We start from the raw sequence: 19943 nt of genomic DNA on the forward strand, positions 1-19943 counted from the left end.
ACATCAGAAAATAAAAGGTAACTTACACTTTATTTTAGAGAGGGTAGGATAACATTCACCAAATTTGTATATTATATACAAAAATTTATGTGCTGTATTGATAAGTTTTTGTTACATGCCAATTCTTATGTACTATAATTTAAAAATTTGTGTGTTTTCTAATAAAAATTTATATATTGCAGAAAATGTAAAAAAACTTATACATATAATGCAAGCTCTTTGTATTATGTGCTAGTAGAATACTGGAATGCATATTATGCATTTTATTTTAAGAGTAGTTTTTAGGGCTTATTTGGGTGAGCTTTTAAGAAAAGATCTTTTTTTGAGTTATCTTTTTTTAAAAGATTTTATAGAGAAGTAAAAGTAATTTTATGTTTGGATATCTCATGTAAAAAGGTCTTTTTATCTATCAATTATGTTGGGGTATAAAATATAAAAGTACTTTTTTATTTATTTATTACAAGAAAAACATCTTTTTTTAAGGAAAAAAGATCTTTTAAAAAAAAGATGTAAATTACAGCTTCTCAAAAAAGATCTTTTTTTTTATTTTACTAGTGCTTTTACTTTTACTACTAGAAATTTGCTAAACACGTTAAAAAAATAAAAAAATTTTTTTCATTGAAAAAAGATCTTTTTTTAACAAAATAATGGCGCCCAAACATGCACTTATTATAGTTGAATTAATTTTATTGGATTTAATTACCAAAAAATTTGTATATATAACACCACTCGTTATCAAATTATGCAAATATATTTGGTATATTAATTATTCGATTAAAAAAAATATTTTTAAAGCGTTAAATATATAAATATAACAAAAAGACAAGAGAAAGATCATAGGTAGACAAAATTAAAATCTAATCCAAACAATAGGAAGATATTGGTGTTGAGCAAGGATTCGGCCACATAACTAATGTATGAGAATGACATTGAATTGTGATCTGATGGGTCTGTTAAACAAGAAGGGAAGTTGGGTTGTGGTGGTTGTTGTGAGATGAGGTGAAAATTATTAAACTTGGTTATGCGGCCAATTTGGAACACTGTCTGCGCGATGGTTGCTGTTGAACTACTTATGAAAAGTCTTTCACGGTCTCAACTTGGCTTGGAATCATGGTTATAAAAATGTGATACTAGAAATGGATTAATTCCATGGCAGCAGTTTCACTCTTGCATGCTAAATAATACTCAAACTCATCCCTATGCGATGCTGCTTCAGATGATAAAGAATCTATTGAATCAAGAGTGAAAAGTTCTAGTGCTAAAAATCGTTGGAAAAGGGGACAAATAAATTTGTGGATGAGTTAGTTAACAAGGCTCACTTTCAACTAGGGCTTACAACAAGTAGAATAGGATTTGGACTCTATTCTAATTCTATAAGTGGAATTGAATTTTTTTTTTAAAATTTAATTCTATTCTATTCTATCTGTAGATTGAGAATCTCAACCCTAACCTTATTTGCATCCTAAAATTTTTAACTCTATCCTACCTAACCCTACCTGCAGAAAAAATCAAATTTTTTTAAATAAGTATAAAATTCAATCATTCCATATTTTATACATATTAATAAAATAGAACACTACAAAAAAAGGTCTATAGTCACGGCAGTTAATGAAAAGGGTGACCATAAGTTTATGGTCATGATTTTTGACCTATGATCAGTTTTTTTCACCGTGGCCTATTCTGTCATGGTTGTAGACCTATGGTCACAGTTTTTTTTATTTATGATCATGGTTTCTATGGTCACGGTTGTAGTGTTCAAATTCTAGCACTTTAGGCCACGTTTTTTTACTGTGACCATAGGTTAATCTATGGTCATGCGTAAAAATTGTGACTATAGGTTGCTCTATGGTCACCCTCAAAACCGTGACCATAGACTCCTTTAGGTCACCCTATTTTGAAAAAACGTGACCATAAACCCTTTTTAGTCATCCCTAAAAATCGTGACTATAGACCATTTTAGGTCACCCTCCAAAAATGTGACCATAGACCCTTTTAGGTTACCCTTTTTTAAAAACAATGACCATAGGTACTCTATGATCACCTTTTTTTAAAAATTGTGATCATAGTTTTTTTTTGTTACAATAAAAAATCGTGACCATAGACCCTCTATGATCACGGTTTTTTACTGTGGCCATAAACCCAAAATATTGTAGTGGAAACTAAAAAACTAAGTTCAAATTGAAATTAAAAATAATAAAATCTTAAAGAAATTTAACATAAAATTACAAATAGCATGATTATCAAGTTCTTAATAAAATTAAAATAACACAAATAAAGATAAATATCTTGTCACTCTTCTTCTAATTCTAAATTCTTACAACGTTACTCTTTATATAATAAACGTGCTAAATTAGTAATTTAAATGATGGGTTAACCACCATAAACGTCATCGAATTTTTCAAACACTAACAAAAATGCCCCTACCTTTAGTTATCGACAAAAATATTCTTAAATAATTTAAAAATACGCCAAAATTGCACATCCATTAAAACAAAGGAGGTCTGTTAACATTTTGATCTGATGTGGCAAACAAAGTAGCATATGTGGCAAACGGAACCCCCTCTTCCCTTCTATCATACTTTTTCTCACTCACCCACCTTCTAACTTAGTCACCAGCACCTCTATCTGCCGTGACAGAGCCACCGACGAACCACCACCATCGCAGTTCCACCCCCTTCTTATCCACTCCTTTTTTTCTTCTCTAACTTCCTCTCACTCTCTATCACTCGCCTTCTTTCTCTCACCTCCACACCATCAACACCCATTGTCCTCTTCAAAATCACAAAGCAGACAAAAAATCTAAATTAAACTTTCTTTCTAAAACCCAATTGAACTTTATCAATTGAAACAGATCCAAATTAAAATGAAAAAAAATCTAATTTAAATCCTAATTTTTATTAAAACCATAATTCATTAACAATAGTAACATTAATCAGTAATCACTAATACACTAAATAAAAAAAATTCCATAACAAGAATAACAACAAAAATCAAGACTCAGGTAAAAAGCTGAAGTAGAAGTAGTGGTGGACCATCGACAAAAAAGGAGCAATGCAAGCAAGGACCACTGGCAAGAGAGGAGCAGTGCAAGAGAGGGATGCATGAGGTGAATGGCGGCATCCTTCTCAGGCACATTACTACTGCACATACTTGTTGCTGTCCCTGTCTGAGCATCTCTTCCGACACCAATGGAGGAGCCAGCTCCATCCTATCACGCTCGCCTTCTAGATCTGGTCATGCTAGCCTTCCAGATCTAGCTATGCTTGCGTTCCAGTTCTGATTGTGGCGCTTTCCTTTCAGTTCTGATCTTCGTGCTTGGCTTTCGGTTTTGATCGTGATCGCATTCCAGTTCTAACTGTAGTTTTTAGTTGTGCTGTAATTTCTCAAATTCATCATTTTTGGCATTGTTCAAAGAGGGAGAGTAAATAAGAAGAGAGAAAAAGTGAGTAAAAAAAAGTGAGAGAAGAAAAGGGATAAAGAATAGGGAGGTGGATGTAACTGTGGCGGTGGTGGTTTGCCGGCAGTGAATATTGCAGATGGTGAGTGGGTTAGAGGGTGGGTTAGAAGAAGTGAGACAATGAGAGGAGATGGGAGAGAACAGAGTGATATGAAGAAATTAGGGGTCTAAGGTTTCTTAATTTGGGATTAAAACATAATGAGGCCACATCAGCTTTCTCATTTATTACGTCAAACTAAAATGTTAACAGACCTCTTCTATTTTAACGAATGTGCAGTTTTGGTGCATTTTTAAACTATTTATGGATTTTTTGTCAATAACAAAAATTGGGGGCAGTTTTATCAGCATCAGAATAATTTGGAGACGTTTTTGGTGGTTAATCCTTAAATGACTAGTTTACTGGTTATTTTGGATTTTTACAAAAAAAAAATGGGTTCTACCCACTTTTTTCACTACACATATATTAGGGGTGCAAATAGGATAGGATATCCCATAAACCTGCACCCAATCTTACCTGCAAGCAAACCTGCATCCACTCTACTTTATTTACAGCAGGTTAGGTAGACAACCATATCCGATCAGATTAAGTCAGACTAGATATACCTACAGATAGAGTACATATTTTAATTTAGTCCTACTTTCAACCATTAGATCTTAGTGTCTTTTTTTTTTTTTGGAGATTAACAAGTATAAAATTCTAAATTTTTGTTTATCATAAATTTTTTTTACCTTAAGTTATGAAATTATTTGTCTGTTTAATCGATAAAAGACATATAAATAATTATATATAAAGACAAATTTATTCTATTTGGTGTGGGGACAAAGTCTTATTAAAATTTAAAATAACTTAAGTAATACATAAGAAATATGTATAGTTGTTCCATTATATTATATATATGATTAAATTTGATTTCATTATTCCATTTCTCTCATTTTATTTCATGCTATGATTATTTTGTTCCATTATCACAAATTTTTTAAATCCATCACTAGTTATATCTCTTGTTAGTTTAACCAAAAAAAACTTAAGATTTATATAAGTTTTTTTATAATATTTTTTAATCTAATAAATAAAAAATTAATCCGTTATAAATTTAAATTTTATTTAAAATTTTATTATTAACAATAAATTATTACATATATATAATAAAATTTATATTTTATACACTTGTTTAATTGAATGAATGAATTAATTATTAGACTCGATTAACTTAATTTGATTTTGTTCTCCTCTTTTATTATAATGCGATAATAAAAGACAAATTATTACACGTCTGCATCACAAAAAAAACAGGAATTAAATAATGAACACATTTTATGGATGCTTGAATGTGGACAATGCGAGGCATCAAAAGCAAGTACGATACAGTTTTCTCTATTTAATTGCTGGATTTTCTAGCTAAGCTAATAAGTGATAGGTTGAATGGTTCAAGTGAGTAACAGTTACCAAAAAACAAGAGGTTGAAATAAGTATGTACCCTGAGAAAATAAATGTTGAAATGCTTGCAGGCCACAAAGAGCACCTTATTCTGGCATCAATTGGGTTAGGCCATCTTTGTAATGACTAATGACATCTTTCTACTCGAATATGATACAAGGCATATAAAAGCTAAATCGTTATGACATTAAAAGCTAGGTCCTAAATTCCAAAATTCTCTACGAGTCACTAAAATTAATTATTAATATATTTATGTATAAATATATAAATATATTTATATTTTATTAATGACTAATTTTTAGGTATACTTAACATAATAAAAATCTAATAATAAAAAACTTTTTTCATAAAATAAAAGTTTTGTACAATAAATAAATGAAAAATTTCAAAAAATACTAATATTTTAATAATTTTAATCATTAATTTCAATTATAAAAAATATATAATATATATACTAATTAAAATCAACTGTTATAAATGCTGAAAATTTGATATTCTAAGAATATTTAAAAATATTTCATAAATATATATTGAAAATTAAATGAGATTTGAACGCTTAGTATGATTGAAAATTTATAGCAATAATTCTTTTCACAAAATAAAAGTTTTTCGTACAATAAATAAAGGAAAATTTTAGGTATTTTTAAAATATTAGTGTTTTAATAGTTTTAGCCATAATTTTAATTATAAAAAATATATACCAATTAAAATTAACCATTAATATTATTGAAATATTGATATTTTAAAAACATTTAAAAAGGTTCCATACTATAAATTGAAAATTAAATGATGTTTGATATTTCAACATACATATACTAACGTGGGGGCACTTTCATAGACACAATGAGATATGGTTTTGGAAAAAAAAAAGGGAGAAACATATATGTCCAGAACTTTCATGTTTGAAATTTAAATAATATTTTTAAAGAAAAAAAAGAAAAATCAAATAATATTTAACTTGGAGTCTTGGAGTGTGATATAAATCATCACTTGGCTTTACTATTTCTGTTTTGGACGAGAATAATAGCGTAACAAGAATACGAATAAATGAAAAAACGACCTTACTAGTAGAGGTGGTTATAGATATTGGATACTCGATTATTATCTAAACCGAACTAATTAAATTGGTTCTGAAATTAATGAGTAATCGGGTCTAACTTAAATCAAATCAATGACTCTCTTTAGTAATTGGTTCGGATAATAATTCTGGAGATGTGAAACCCGAACTAACTCGTGAATCCGATCTTGTGTTAATTAAATAAAAAAAATAAAAATTTAAAATATATATATACCTTTTAATATATTTAAATTTTAATGTGTTTAGTTTTTATTGTGTTTGGTGTTTAAAATGTTTGAATTATTTTTATTAATTTTACATATTTATTGTATTTACAAAATTTTTAAGATAAAAAATTTATTTTTTTTTATTTTTTGCAAATTTCTGTTTAATCGGGTACCCAATTATCCAAACCGAACCAATATGTTCTTAATTAGTTTAGTTTGGTTCGAATACATATATAAAAAAATGTAAATTCGAACTAAATCGAACCAATTACAATTCAATTGGTTCGGTTCTAATTTCACCCCAAATTCAAACTAACCCGATCCGTAACCACCCCTAGTTACTACTAGCTAACGGCTAAATTATTAAGGCTAATAAAGTCATTAACTCACGAAACTAGCTATCAAATCATGATATCAAACGCATACATTAAAGATAAGAAATGTTTAATAGCAATTATATCGGAGAGATATAATAAAAAAAATAAAGTGAAACTCAACCAATAACGAATTATTCACTTTATCACCTAAAGTACTACTGATTTAAGTATCAAAGTGTTTTTATAGATTGTTCTCGTGACTTGATTTTTATTACGTTATCAAAATAAAATCTCCAAATCTTCTTGACTCGTAACCTCACCAAAAGATAAAAAAAATTTATTCTAATAAATAACATAGATAACCAAGCTTAAGAAAGTGCTTAAAAAAAAGTAGATAATAAAAAAAACATAACACTTAACGTTTAATTTTAACATTATCAAAACACATTTTTACTCTTGGTGATTATTCTCATGCATATTGAAACTGCATGGAGATAAAAAGAGAGTAAAAGACATATTTTATGATTTTTTTCAGAATATTGGATTTTATTAAAAGTATTATTATTTTTTAAAAATTATTATTTTGGTTTATTATTTGTTTATTGTACGATGAAATTAAAAAATTTAGTCTAAAGTAATTTTTAGAGTTAGTTCTTTTAATTTTATTCTTTTGATTTATCAATGACAAATTCTTTAAAAATTTAATAGAAAAAATCTTTTCAACAGTCTAAGTTGTTATGAATAAATTTTTTAGAATTTCAATAGAAAAAATCTTATATTTTTTTATCATTTCTGTTGTGTCATTTATTCTTCGTTTTTTTATCATATAATATTTTGAACTATTGCATTGATTGAATACTTATTTTTGATAATTTTTTAATAGCTGTCGCGAAATGATATTTTTTTTTTTAAATTAAGGGAAGAAAATAAGTAACTAAAAAAATAATTTAAAAGTTATGAGAAACATATTGTTTTTATTTTGCCTTTTCAAAATGCATTACAAAATTCAAGTGAAAATCAACCCCTAGATAAATTTATTAACCTAAAGATATTTGTTGAATCTTATTTATCAATTGAAATATTTTGGAAAGAGCTCTCGACTACTCGGAGATTTCAAGAAGGAATCAAGTGAGATAATATAAGATGAGAAGACATCATATCTAACTCAAAACCTTAAGGTATCAAGTTAATGGATCTCTCATCTTATAAATTTCTCACTCTTTCATGCTTTATTTGATGTGAGACTAACTTCAACACTTCTCACACTTGCAACACTAACAATCTTTCCCTCAAGTGTGAGCCTCCACATCAAGCATCAACTCCCCTCTAGCTCCTCCACCACCACAAATATTCGTCCATCACACTGTCGCAAAACACCGCAGGACACGTCGGCTGGACCACATTTACCGAGAAGACTTTCGATGCTTCACCTTGAATACTCCTTAAACCAGACCGATTAACCATCGGCTCTGATACCACTTGTTGGGCCAACCGTGGAGAGCTCTCGACTATCGGAGAGATTTCGAGAAGGAATCAAGTGAGATAACATAAGATGAGAAGACACCACATCTAACTCAAAGGGATAAAAAATAATTAAATATTCATGGAAGTTTATTTTATCCTATTTTTATTGTCTGATCAAATATATCTTTAATATGGAGCAACTTTTAGGACATGTTAGATTACCAAACAAAAAATGTTAGGTGTTCAAGTATTTTTATTAACCAAGTTAATCAAGATATTAAAATTTATATTTCAGTTATGTTCTTTTTCTTTTTCCTTCTCTAATATTGTTATTATTGCTGCCGCCACTACTGTTGTCATTGTCGTCGTTGTTATTGTCACAGTTATCTTTTTCTTCTTCTTCTTACGTTTTTTCTTTTTTTTTTAATGTTTTGTTATTGTTGTTGTTTAATTTCTTTTTTTTTGTGAATTAGATGTATCTTTTTTATTGAATGAATTGAAAAGGTACGAATATCTTTTATATTGTTTTTCTTTACTCAATATTTATGTGCTATATGGATGAATTTGTGTGCTATGTTGAACAAAAATGTGTGCTATGCTTAAATATTTGTGTACGGTAATAAATCAAAATGTTTAATAATTTCTGACAAATTAGTGTGAGTTATCAAGCTATTAGTTTCAATTACTTGTGTTGTTTTTTTATACTCCATATTTGTATGTTATTGTATATATTTTTGTTTTTTTTTCTTGATTATGGTTATTTATTATGATCTTAATTTTTTTTAATTGAATTGTTTGAAAAATTAGTATTATTCTATGATTTTAATTTTTGTGCTATATATGTGAATTTGTGTGCTATGCTGAAAAAAATGTGTACTACGCTTAAATATTTGTATGCTATGATAAATCAGAATTTGTTTGATGATATCTGTCAAATTAGTGTGAGCTACCGAGCTATTAGTTTCGATTACTTCTGTGCGGGGAAAATAAAGGAGTATGTGTTGTTTCACTTTATTTGATTTACACATGTGATGTGATATGGTGTCTGAACTTTCAAAAGCCATTGCATTCAAAGCTGATTTGCACTTCTTGCATTTAAGGACAGCATTTCATGAACGCAAAAGAGACGTATTGAGTATACTCAGAGATTGTCGTGTCGCACTCTTTGTGGACCCTAACCACCAAGAAATATTAGAACTGCACATCAGAGTTAATAGCCATGAACCATGATGACATGCCTAAAAAGAGTGTCAATAGTACCTTTGTATGTATGTGTGTGTTTTAGCAAATGAAACCTGTAATGTAATATTGGCTTACAATGAATGGTGATCGGTTTACACACTATGAAGAAAGAGAGGGAAAAAAATGTGTAATAGAATTTAATAAAAGAATATACATATAAATTTTGGGGAACACTCAAATAAAGATGTATATTCATCTTTTTTAAAAGATGTTTTCGTATGTATTTTAATTGGTTTATGTATAATTTATTTAGTATTTCTCATCACATATTATTAAATTTCTTAAAATATTTTCTTTCCAAAAACAATAAAAAATATTTTAATTAGACTAAAACCAAAAGGATAATAAATTAACTATTAGATTTTTTTTAAATTGTTTATATAAAAAAATATATCACACTCATCAATATATATATATATATATATATATATATATATATATAATTTTTTTAAAGTAAAATTTATCATACGAGTTATATCAATAAGAAACTCAAGCCTCTTAAAATGTTTACAAATAAAAAAAATAATTTATATTCGTACGATATATAAAACAATTATTATATTAATATTATATTATATATTAAAATTTACTAATTTAAATTTGTTTTTATTTTTAATATAAGCATTAGAAATAAAAAAAATTTTATAACTAGATGTAGTGTAACAAAATATATATAATATTAATTAATTTTTAAAAAATTTTGGAACAATAGTTTCTTTCTAATAAAGTGTTATTAGAAAAGTAACATTATAAAAGCTAATTTCAACCAATACGATATAATATGTTATTAAATATATTTAATACAAAACACATTGAATATAAATTTTTATTGAGTTTAAATTTTAAATAATTTTTAATTGAATTTTGAATATTCTTATAGAATATTTTAACATCATCTTTTTCGTATCTTTTTAATTGAGTTTTTGATTTTTTAAATTATAAACTTTATTTATAATTAAGGGTAATGTTTCAACACCATCAATTAATCACACATACAAAAATACGGAAACAATTCTATAGTCATAATTATAATCTAACTTTATAAATAATACAATGAAACTATATATAACTAATAAGTAATATATCTAAATTTTATCTATATTTATAGTCACATTTCATAAATAATACAATCAAATTATATTTATGTTTATAATTAAAATATGAATAAAAATACAAAAAATGATCATGATGGTTAATTTTTTTCGTTCATAATTTTTTTATTATTTTGTTGTGAAAAGTTTAATTATTTTAATATTTAATTATTTTCTAAAAAAATAATTGAATAACACAAAAACGTTTTATTAAGAGTAATTTATTTATATATAATTAAAAAATAATTAAATAATTATATACGATAAAAAATTAATATTATTAAAAGATAAAACTAAAATACATTTTAAAATTAAAAATAAAATTAAAAATCATGCGCTTTTTTTCTTTTTTTTTTTCTAAAATTTATCGACGAGTAATTCTATAAATATTTTATGATGAATAAAAATATTAAACTTGTATTGAAATTTATTTTAGTAAAATTCATTTTTATTCTATTAAACGTTAAATAAATTATTGAAAGGAATTTTGTTTCTTCCATTAGAGGAGAATGATAAACTTCTATACTTACATTATGTTATGGCAATAATTTGGCCTTGTTATTTTTAAAGTCATGATTGCACTTCATGATTTTTTTACTTTTATCTATGAATTTTTAAATGTGCAAAATAATAATAATAATAATAATAATAATAATAATAATAATAATAATAAGTGTATGTCACAGTAAAAAAAGAAGCACATCACTAAATAATTTATTATTCGAATTATATATGAATCAAATTAATAATAGGAAAGTTAATACTGTAAGATCTCAGATTTTTGAAAATTAAATAATTAGTCATTTATAAATTATTATATTATATTATTATATTGAGATTTTGTTTTTAAAAAAATTATTTCTAACAAAAATAATTAAATAGAATTTTATGATTATTGAAGTTTAATTTAATTATAATTTATTCTATTAGTTTGAACTATTTATTAAAAACTATTTTAATAGGCAAAATTAAGTTAATCTTTTATTATTATTATTATTTAATATTAATTTCCTTGATTCCATTCTTTTGGCTTAAGCCATTCAGGAAAGAAAAATCAAGAAAAAGGCAAGCATATGGCTTGTTTACATTATGTATATGAGGTCATTAAGAAAACAAAGTTTAAAGAAAAGCCAAACGTGGCTTGTTCACATATATGTATATAGATAATGTGACACCTATCCTTTTCATTTCATTAAGCACTTATCCCCCTTTATTTCATTAACTACCTATCATTAGCCTTTAATTTCTTTTCTTACCACCATCGAACCTAAGCAAATAAGAAAGAAAGACCGACCATGGGTGAGGGAGAAAATCGTAACTCCTTTTGATGTTCGGACTTCGATTTCTTGAGATTCGTAACTCTAATAAAAAATCTAATCCGGTAAAAGTGTTCGTATCCTCCTTCTCTACGTATTGGCGTCACTTTTGATCGGTGAAAGTTGACGGTGACGTAGCTCCTCTTCCCCTTGAGTTCGGCCAACTGGAGTTCTAGGAGGCACAGATGATTTCTGACGCTTTCTTCTTCAGCAGCTCAGTCAGAAAATTTTTCCGAAACTTTCGAGGATTTTGGTTCTGTACGAAGGTAGGGGATTTTATTTTGAAATTAACTGTTTTTAAACTATGAATACTATGGAAGTCTAGTGGGTATTTGTAAATAATTTATGATTGTTTGAAATGACTGAATGATGAATTTGAGTTGTGTTTGTGACTGAATTTGATGAATATGTATTTGATTTCTCGATTGAAAAGAGGTTGAAAAGGGTTCAGTTGGGACCCGAAAAAGGGTGGCTAACCCCGAGTTGTAGGGGAAGTGCTGCCAAAATTTTTATAAAATCTGAGGTTTTATTTGAAAAGTTATTTTAAAAGATTTGGTTTTGAAAAATTAAATTATTTAAAATATATTTAGTTAAGAAAAGATTTATTCTATTTTAAAGTTTGATTTATTAAGGAAAATATAATGTTTTAAACCCAATCTTTTAAGGAGAGATTTTGTTTTAAGTAAAGATTTGAGCTCGGTTTATTAAGAAAAAGAATCTCTGCCACACGAGAGCAGAGAAAAAGAATTTAAAGAATATATTAATTAATGAAGCGTCTGCCACAGGAGAGCAGATGTGACATTGTTTGGGCCTTAGTGCCAAATGTAAAGTGGGGACGCCCACACACTGAGAATTGTTTTCCAGATGTACGCTTATTGATTTGGAAAGTCACACTGTATGCGGCCTGGCCGTACGACTTAAAGTCACACCGTATGCGGCCTGGCCGTACGACTTATAAGCACACTGTATGCATCTGGAAAGCCATATCTGGGACTTGTGCCCGGGTAATGTTGGGAGCGGGTAGGCAACCGACACATGAGTTCATGGCCTGCATTAGGAATAGACATGCATCATGTTGTTTGCACATTTGTGTTTGGTTGTGTTTGCTTGTTATATTTTCTCTGTGATTGTGCTGCTTGACTTGTTTGTCTTATTGCAATTTGTTTGTGTGTTGATCTGTTTCTTGTGCTATTAGTTAGTGTATTGAGGTGACTGAGAATTGGGCTTTGTTTTTAGTTCGAAAAATTAAAAAGGGTAATTAAGTATATGAAGTAAGAGCAAGAAGTATTTCCAAAGGTTTTAAAAAGAAGAAAATAGTTTTATTAAGTAAAGTTAATTATTTGCATGTTAATCATTACTTTTACGGCATTTTCATTCCCTACTGAGAACGTGTGGTTTGTTCTCACCCCAAAATCTTCCACCCTTTCGGTGACACAGGTTCGAAAATTCAGTTAGGAGATGCAGATGACTAGTAGATTTGCTTGTGATTCCTGTTATTTTTATAGAGTTCCCTCGCCCTTGTTGCTTTAAGTTTTATTTTATCCAGAGGGATAGGTATTGTATTTGAGTTTTATATTGAATTCATTTGTATAGCACTTATTATTATTAATAATTGTGTGATCGTAATTACTACAAAATAATTTTCTGGTATTTTTTTATAAACTGAAACGCGATATCGACCTAAAGACTCAATAGTAAATTTATAATAAAGGAAATCAGGTCCGTAACGCCTTACTTTTGTTACGATCATGACGTGCTAAAAGTTAGGGTGTTACAAATACCAAAAAATTAATAACAGGACTAAAGACTGGTGCGCGAAATTGTGATCACTACACAACTTTGCACAACTAACCAGCAAGTGCACTGGGTCGTCCAAGTAATACCTTACGTGAGCAAGGGTCGATCCCACGGAGATTGTTGGTATGAAGCAAGCTATGGTCACCTTGTAAATCTTAGTCAGGCAGACTCAAATGGGTATAGATGATGAATAAAACATAAAGATAAAGATAGAGATACTTATGTATATCATTGGTGAGAGCTTCAGATAAGCGTATGAAGATGCCTTCCCTTCCGTCTCTCTGCTTTCCTACAGTCTTCATCCAATCCTTCTTACTCCTTTCCATGGCAAGCTTATGCAAGGGTTTCACCGTTGTCAGTGGCTACCTCCCATCCTCTCAGTGAAAACGTTCCTATGCTCTGTCACAGCATATGGCTAATCATCTGTCGGTTCTCGGTCAGGCCGGAATAGAATCCAACGATTCTTTTGCGTCTGTCACTAACGCCCCGCCTGCTAGGAGTTTGAAGCACGTCACAGTCATTCAATCATTGAATCCTACTCAGAATACCACAGACAAGGTTAGACCTTCCGGATTCTCTTGAATGCCGCCATCAGTTCTCGCCTATACCACGAAGATTCCGGTTAAAGAATCCAAGAGATAAACACTAGAGCCTCGTATGCTTGTAGAACAAGAGTGGTTGTCAGTCACTTTGTTCATGAGTGAGAATGGTGATGAGTGTCACGAATCATCACATTCATCAAGTTGAAGAACAAGTGATATCTTGGACAAAGAACAAGCGGAATTGAATAGAAGAACAATAGTAATTGCATTAATACTCGAGGTACAGCAGAGCTCCACACCTTAATCTATGGTGTGTAGAAACTCCACCGTTGAAGATACATAAGAACAAGGTCTAGGCATGACCGAATGGCCAGCCTCCCAAAGTGATCAAAAGATTCAAAGATCTCCTGATGATGATCTAAGGATCTAAAATAATCCAAAGATATGTAAATACAATAGTAAAAGGTCCTATATATAGAAAACTAGTAGCCTAGGGTGTACAGAGATGGGTAAATGACATAAAAATCCACTTCCGGGCCCACTTGGTGTGTGCTTGGGCTGAGCAATGAAGCATTTTCGTGTAGAGACTTCTCTTGGAGTTAAACGCCAGCTTTTATGCCAGTTTGGGCGTTTAACTCCCAATTAGGTTCCAGTTCCGGCGTTTAACGCTGGGAAATCTGAAGGTGACTTTGAACGCCGGTTTGGGCCATTAAATCTTGGGCAAAGTATAGACTATCATATATTGCTGGAAAGCCCAGGATGTCTACTTTCTAACGCCGTTGAGAGCGCGCCAATTGGGCTTCTGTAGCTCCAGAAAATCCACTTCGAGTGCAGGGAGGTCAGAATCCAACAGCATCTGCAGTCCTTTTCAGTCTCTGGATCAGATTTTTGCTCAGGTCCCTCAATTTCAGCCAGAAAATACCTGAAATCACAGAAAAACACACAAACTCATAGTAAAGTCCAGAAAAGTGAATTTTAATTAAAAACTAATAAAAATATACTAAAAACTCAACTCAAACTACTAAAATCATACTAAAAACAATGCCAAAAAGCGTACAAATTATCCGCTCATCACAACACCAAACTTAAATTGTTGCTTGTCCCCAAGCAACTGAAAATCAAATAAGATAAAAAAGAAGAGAATATGCAATGAACTCCAAAAACATCTATGAAGATCAGTATTAATTAGATGAGCGGGGCTTTTAGCTTTTTGCCTCTAAATAGTTTTGGCATCTCACTCTATCCTTTGAAATTCAGAATGATTGGCTTCTTTAGGAACTCAGAATCCAGATAGTGTCATTGATTCTCCTAGTTAAGTATGATGATTCTTGAACACAGCTACTTATTGAGTCTTGGCTGTGGCCCAAAGCACTCTGTCTTCCAATATTACCACCGGATACATACATGCCACAGACACATAATTGGGTGAACCTTTTCAGATTGTGACTCAGCTTTGCTAGAGTCCCCAATTAGAGGTGTCCAGGGTTCTTAAGCACACTCTTATTGCCTTGGATCACAACTTTATTTCTTTCTTTCTCTTTCTTTTTCTCTTTCTTTTTCGTTTTTTTTTCTCCTTCCCTTTTTTTTGTATTCACTGCTTTTTCTTGCTTCAAGAATCATTTTTATGATTTTTCAGATCCTCAGTAACATGTCTCCTTTTTCATCATTCTTTCAAGAGCCAACATTCATGAACCACAAATTCAAAAGGCATATGCACTGTTCAAGCATACACTCAGAGAACAAAAGTATTGCCACCACATCAAAATAATTAAACTGTTATAAAATTCAAAATTCATGCAATTCTTTTCCTTTTCAATTAAGAACATTTGTTTAAGAAAGGTGATGGATTTATAGGACATTCATAACTTTAAGGCATAGACACTAATGATCATAAGACACAAACATAGATAAACATAAGCACTAAAATTCGAAAAACAAGAAAATAAAGAACAAGGAGATTAAAGAACGGGTCCACCTTAGTGATGGCGGCTTGTTCTTCCTCTTGAAGGTCTTATGGAGTGCTTGAGCTCCTCAATGTCTCTTCCTTGTCTTTGTTGCTCCTCTCTCATGAGTCTTTGATCTTCTCTAATTTCATGGAGGAGGATGGAATATTCTTGGTGCTCCACCCTTAATTGTCCCATGTTGGAACTCAATTCTCCTAGGGAGGTGTTTAGTTGCTCCCAATAGTCTTGTGGAGGAAAGTGCATCCCTTGAGGTATCTCAGGGATCTCATGATGAGAGGGGTCTCTTGTTTGCTCCATCCTTTTCTTAGTGATGGGCTTGAGGTCATGCCTTCTCAGTTGAACCGGCTTCCCTCTTGAATTTCTCTTCCATTGGGCGTCCTCTTCATAGATATCTATGAGGACTTGGTCCAACCTTTTGATCAAAGTTGACCCTTCTTCATGGCCACAACTTTATAGAAGTGGTCTTGATGCACCCTTGAGATGAATCTCTCCATCTCTCATGACTCGGAGGTGGAAGCTTTTGCCTTCCCTTTCCTCTTTCTAGAGGTTTCTCCGGCCTTGGATGCCATAAATGGTTATGGAAAAACAAAAAGCAATGCTTTTACCACACCAAACTTAAAAGGTTTGCTCGTCCTCGAGCAAAAGAAGAAAGAAGAGAGTAGAAGAAGAAGAAATGAGGAAGAAGGGAGTGGCGTATTGTTCGGCCAAAGAGGGGGGAAGTGGTTTGAATTTGAAGGGTGAGGTAGGTGGGGTTTTTATGAAGGATGGATGTGAGTGGTGAAGAGAAAGATGGGATTTGATAGGTGAAGGGTTTTTGGGGAAGAGGTGTTGAGGTGATTGGTGAATGGGTGAAGAAGAGAGAGAGTGGTGGGGTTGGTGGGGATCCTGTGGGGTCCACAGATCCTATGGTGTCAAGGAAAAGTCATCTCTGCACCAAATGGCATGCAAAATCACGTTTTGAGCCATTTCTGGCGTTATACGCTGGGCTGGTGCCCCTTTCTGGCGTTTAACGCCAGGTTCTTGCCCTTTCCTGGCGTTTAACGCCAGTATGGTGCCCCTTTCTGGCGTTAAACGCCCAGAATGGTGCCAGACTGGGCGTTAAACGCCCAACTGCTAACCTCACTGGCGTTTAAACGCCAGTAGGTTCTTCCTCCAGGGTGTGCTGTTTTTCTTCCTGTTTTTCATTCTGTTTTTGCTTCTTCAATTGATTTTGTGACTTCTCATGATCATCAACCTACAAAATACATAAAATAACAAAAGGAAATAGATAAAATATAATATTGGGTTGCCTCCCAACAAGCGCTTCTTTAATGTCAGTAGCTTGACAGAGGGCTCTCATGGAGCCTCACAGATGCTCAGAGCAATGTTGGAACCTCCCAACACCAAACTTAGAGTTTGAATGTGGGGGTTCAACACCAAACTTAGAGTTTGGTTGTGGCCTCCCAACACCAAACTTAGAGTTTGACTGTGGGGGCTCTGCTTGACTCTGATTTGAGAGAAGCTCTTCATGCTTCTTCTCCATGGTGACAGAGGGATATCCTTGAGCCTTAAACACAAAGGATTCTTCATTCACTTGAATGATCAGTTCACCTCCATCAACATCAATCACAGCCTTTGCTGTGGCTAGGAAGGGTCTGCCAAGGATGATGGTTTCATCCATGCACTTCCCAGTCTCTAGGACTATGAAATCAGCAGGGATGTAATGGTCTTCAATCTTCACCAAAACATCCTCTACAAGTCCATAAGCTTGTTTTCTTGAGTTGTCTACCATCTCTAGTGAGATTCTTGCAGCTTGCACCTCAAAGATCCCTAGCTTCTCCATTACAGAGAGAGGCATGAGGTTTACACTTGACCCTAAGTCACACAGAGCCTTCTTAAAGGTCATGGTGCCTATGGTACAAGGTATGGAAAACTTCCCAGGATCTTGTCTCTTTTGAGGCAATTTCTGCCTAGACAAGTCATCTAGTTCTTTGGTGAGCAAAGGAGGTTCATCCTCCCAAGTCTCATTTCCAAATAACTTGTCATTTAGCTTCATGATTGCTCCAAGGTATTTAGCAACTTGCTCTTCAGTGACATACTCATCCTCTTCAGAGGAAGAATACTCATCAGAGCTCATGAATGGCAGAAGTAAGTCCAATGGAATCTCTATGGTCTCATTTTGAGCCTCAGATTCCCATGGTTCCTCTTTGGGGAACTCATTGGAGGTCAGTGCACGCCCACTGAGGTCTTCCTCAGTGGCGTTCACTTCCTCTCCTTCCTCTCCAAATTCGGCCATGTTGATGGCCTTGCACTCTCCTTTTGGATTTTCTTCTGTGTTGCTTGGGAGAGTACTAGGAGGGAGTTCAGTAATTTTCTTGCTCAGCTGTCCCACTTGTGCCTCCAAATTTCTAACGGAGGACCTTGTTTCAGTCATGAAACTTTGAGTGGTTTTGATTAGATCAGAGACCATGGTTGCTAAGTCAGAGGGGTTCTGCTTAGAACTCTCTGTCTGTTGCTGAGAAGATGATGGAAAAGGCTTGCCATTGCTAAACCTGTTTCTTCCACCATTATTGTTGTTGAAACTTTGTTGAGGTCTCTATTGATTCTTCCATGAGAAATTTGGGTGATTTCTCCATGAAGAATTATAGGTGTTTCCATAGGGTTCTCCTAGGTAATTCACCTCTTCCATTGAAGGGTTCTCAGGATCATAAGCTTCTTCTTCAGATGAAGCATCCTTAGTACTGTTTGGTACATTTTGCATTTCAGACAGACTTTGAGAAATCAAATTGACTTGTTGAGTCAATATCTTGTTCTGAGCCAATATGGCATTCAGAGTATCAATCTCAAGAACTCCTTTCTTCTGACTTGTTCCATTGTTCACAGGATTCCTTTCAGAAGTGTACATGAATTGGTTATTTGCAACCATTTCAATTAGCTCTTGAGCTTCTGTAGGCGTCTTCTTCAGATGAAGAGATCCTCCAGCAGAGCTATCCAAAGACATCTTGGATAGTTCAGAGAGACCATCATAGAAAATACCTATGATGCTCCATTCAGAAAGCATGTCAGAAGGACATTTTCTGATCAATTGTTTGTATCTTTCCCAAGCTTCATAGAGGGATTCTCCTTCCTTCTGTCTGAAGGTTTGGACTTCCACTCTAAGCTTACTCAATTTTTGAGGTGGAAAGAACTTTGCCAAGAAGGCATTGACTAGCTTTTCCCATGAGTCCAGACTTTCTTTAGGTTGTGAGTCCAACCATGTCCTAGCTCTGTCTCTTACAGCAAAAGGGAATAGCATAAGTCTGTAGACCTCAGGGTCAACCCCATTAGTCTTGACAGTGTCACAGATTTGTAAGAATTCAGCTAAGAACTGATGAGGATCTTCCAATGGAAGTCCATGGAACTTGCAATTCTGTTGCATTAGAGAAACTAATTGAGGCTTAAGCTCAAAGTTGTTTGCTCCAATGGCAGGGATAGAGATGCTTCTCCCATAGAAGTCGGGAGTAGGTGCAGTAAAGTCACCCAGCACCTTCCTTGCATTATTGTTGTTTTCGGCTGCCATGTCTTCTTCTTCTTTGAAGATTTCTGTTAGGTCCTTTACAGAGAGTTGTGCTTTAGCTTCTCTTAGTTTTCGCTTCAAGGTCCTTTCAGGTTCAGGGTCAGCTTCAACAAGAATGCCTTTGTCTTTGTTCCTGCTCATATGAAAGAGAAGAGAACAAGAAAGTGTGAAATCATCTATGTCACAGTATAGAGATTCCTTGAGGTGTCAGAGGAACAGAAAAATAGAAAGAAGAGGTAGAAGAATTCGAACTTAATTAGATAGAGTTCGAATTGTGCATTGAGAAGGAGTGGTACTCCATAAATAGAAGGATGTGGGAAGAGAGGAAGAAATTTTCGAAAATCAAGTGAAATATTTTGAAAACATTTTTGAAAAACTCTAATTGATTTTCGAAAATCAAGAGTGGGAAAAAAAATCAAGTAATTTTTTTTGAAAAAGATTTTTGAAATTAGAAATAAAAAAGATATGATTAAAAACTATTTTGAAAAAGATGTGA

The 19943-nt window shown here is 32.1% G+C and overlaps 1 non-coding gene across 1 annotated transcript; it reads left to right on the forward strand.

Moving 5' to 3' along the window:
- Positions 1–18946: 18946 nt before the first annotated feature.
- On the forward strand, positions 18947–19054 carry LOC130971476 (small nucleolar RNA R71). The gene has a single exon (XR_009082693.1). It is a non-coding gene; the product is annotated as a small nucleolar RNA R71 (small nucleolar RNA).
- Positions 19055–19943: the final 889 nt, after the last annotated feature.

The sequence above is a fragment of the Arachis stenosperma genome, chromosome 3 (genome assembly GCF_014773155.1).
Source record: "Arachis stenosperma cultivar V10309 chromosome 3, arast.V10309.gnm1.PFL2, whole genome shotgun sequence".
Lineage (NCBI taxonomy): Eukaryota > Viridiplantae > Streptophyta > Magnoliopsida > Fabales > Fabaceae > Arachis > Arachis stenosperma.